This window comes from Haliotis cracherodii, unplaced genomic scaffold, assembly GCF_022045235.1.
Source record: "Haliotis cracherodii isolate W230 unplaced genomic scaffold, xgHalCrac1.p SCAF_1, whole genome shotgun sequence".
In the NCBI taxonomy this organism is placed as follows: Eukaryota; Metazoa; Mollusca; class Gastropoda; order Lepetellida; family Haliotidae; genus Haliotis; species Haliotis cracherodii.
In genome coordinates this window covers 23,570,732-23,573,999 of record NW_027266264.1, presented here as the reverse complement: position 1 = coordinate 23,573,999, position 3,268 = coordinate 23,570,732, and positions in this window count along the sequence as shown.

The window sequence follows — 3,268 nt, the reverse complement described above, 5'->3', positions numbered from 1 at the left end:
AAGGCATCAGATCAAACCTTACCAGCTGTACACTAGCTAGAAATACTTGATCCTGAAGGTAACAGACCAAGTGTTACCAGCTCCACACTGCCCAGAAATACTTGATCCTGAAGGTAACAGACCAAAAGTTACCAGCTCTACACTGCCCAGAAATACTTGATCCTGAAGGTAACAGACCAAGTGTTACCAGCTCCACACTGCCCAGAAATACTTGATCCTGAAGGTAACAGACCAAAAGTTACCAGCTCTACACTGCCCAGAAATACTTGATCCTGAAGGTACCAGACCAAATGTTACCAGCTCTACACTGCCCAGAAATACTTGATCCTGAAGGTACCAGACCAAATGTTACCAGCTCTACACTACCCAGAAATACTTGATCCTGAAGGTACCAGACCAAATGTTACCAGCTCTACACTACCCAGAAATACTTGATCCTGAAGGTACCAGACCAAATGTTACCAGCTCTACACTGCCCAGAAATACTTGATCCTGAAGGTACCAGACCAAATGTTACCAGCTCTACACTGCCCAGAAATACTTGATCCTGAAGGTACCAGACCAAGTGTTACCAGCTCTACACTGCCCAGAAATACTTGATCCTGAAGGTACCAGACCAAATGTTACCATCTCTACACTGCCCAGACATCTATTTACCTGAAGGTACCAGACCAAGTTTTTACCATTCGTTTCCGGCCTTAGCCTATGTTGAGGTATGTGAGTTACGATCACCTTAGCGCTAAGATCGCTTTGTACAACGGCACCCAGAATATTATGTCAATTTCCGCGACCCGCTCGGGATATCACCATTCTAATAAACCTGTAGCGGTTAGTGTTTCGAGTTTTAAGGCATTGAAAATGTCGTCTCCATACGAATAGGTAAATACCTCTTTCCTTGCCTTTTTACATTCATAACCAACATTTTTGAGTATGATCAACTGTAGGAACTGGTGTCCTTGATACGGTGCCTCCGTTTTCGGAACTAGGGCCACTTCTACTGAAACTGAATGCTGATACCTGACCTCCTCATATATAGCAGCTGTCTTGACAGGGCGATCTCATCGATTACGGATAACCAGGTATACCTTGCATATCACCCGACACATAATCAACAAGAGCTGATTTCTGTGCAGCTACAAATCAATATCAAAATTGTTCCTCGAAAAGGAAACACATTGTATCAATGCTACATTACTAGGGTAGAATATCGGATCATACTCCGGAACTTCTTGTATTCTTGTATGTGTACTATACAAAAATGCCAAGGACTACCCGATTCATTAACATTAAAGTAATGACAGATTAACTAATAGTTATACGAAAGAATCGGTTGGTCTTTAACTGTTTTGAGCAGTATACATGCGATTGTGTTCTATGATAATTTTCTCGGCTTGTAATGATTGTCCAAGAATAAATCTGATCTGAGTCTCACTGTTCAACCATCACTATATGGTTATGTCATGTCGGTGTTCACTTACTTGTTAAAGGCTACTTTCAAACATTGTGTGACTACATTAAGAGCAGTTGCCGGGCATTATACCTGCAGCCATGCAATAACAGTCACCAACAGAGTGAGTGAGTAAACTGGGGTAAACTTGGAACAGTATTTCAGTTGCACTATCACGGCGGGTCAACTGTATGTGGGATGAAAGCTCGACATGGGGCAGGTCTTGTTTACATTTAACATGGGTAAGGTGCTGACACAACTGGGAACATAATCAGGGGGAACCGGCCCAAAGGTCGCAACTCTGTGCAACCAATAGCAGCCCCTCAGACACTGACTAATAGAGACGCATGTAAACATGACTACGACCGTAACAAATGTTATATTTGGGATAAAATGTTCTTAGTAAAGTACAATGTCTAGTACTTTCTCGGACTGAGTCCCATCTGGGATTCAAACCCACACTCTCTGAGTGAGATACCTAATCGCCAGCACACAAAATCAGCAATCTAACCCACACAGTCACCGACAGGCTAAAAATTATGGATGTAAATAGTCCTCAAATTTAGTATTGTAAATAAAACTTTAGCATTATAGCTATTTAGAACACATATTATCTTCCGGATTGGTGAATGTTTAGAACAACTTCGTGGCCCAAGCCAATCAATGGCGTCAAGTACCCGCCAAAACCGTTCGGCTGGGTCGATCGCTCCTCCCCTACTGTCCGTTGACCATTATCAAATTTCTTCTCTTTTCGAGGATTAATTAAACCATTTGGGGCATAAGTAATCTCTTCAAATGGTGTTGGTTGGTTGGACGGCTTGTAAAACAGAATGATTGTGAGCACTATTGTTAACGTTGAAGAAACTTTGATGCTGTATAAGGAAAATCTGAAGCAAATTTTCTGAACAGCCGCTTTCGTGCTTACTCATATAACTTATATATCGCCTACAAAAGCTTTCCCTATTCCTTACAATGCGTAGACTTGGGAGGATTTGAGGATTTGTTTGCAGAGTGCGTAAGTCTACAGACAGAGGTCCTAATGTCACTGCGCATATGGATCTATAAATAACTAGCCATATCATTTTTGGTCATACGTTCTACCTAATGTTCTAACATTGAGTGTAGGCCTGTCTGAAGTCAGTTCTATGTCTGAACATATGTTTGAGGATGCCAATTGTTTAACCCAGTCTAGCGCTGACTCCCAGATACGATCTTATTTTTACTCGGAGTCCCATTGCTCACTCCTTAATACAATCTTAAAGCAAATCTAAAAAAAATGAGAAAAGTGTACGATTAGAATTAAAATCACTGACAAAGACAAATGTCTTAATTAGGCCTAAGGACATTTTTACGTCCATTCTTTTTTAAAATGTTAACTCTGCGAACCAAATGCGATTTTATTTGCGTCCCTTGTCACTGTGGAGTCCCGAATACCCTCCAAATAGACCCAATTCCCGAGTACAAAAAAGGGTTGGCAGCCTCAATGACATGTTTCCGAAAAGGCCAAAAACTACAACGAAAATGGGTTATAAAGGCCTATACTGAACTAAAAATTTGCACAACATTCGGTGATCAATCTTTAAAAAAAACAGGATAGTCGAGGATGGAATTAGTATTGAAGCCAAACCGGCAAATTGTACGATGCTTAAATATCATGTATCATTACCAATAGTACCATCAACCGTTGTTCCAATTTTGTTTCAAAGACCTTGATCATCAATGGCTGTGCCATTATAACGAGCTGCACGGCGTCAGTCAGAACACCGATGGTATTCTGGATCAAAACCAGAAAGCCCCAGTCATCAAAGCCAGCCAGCAACA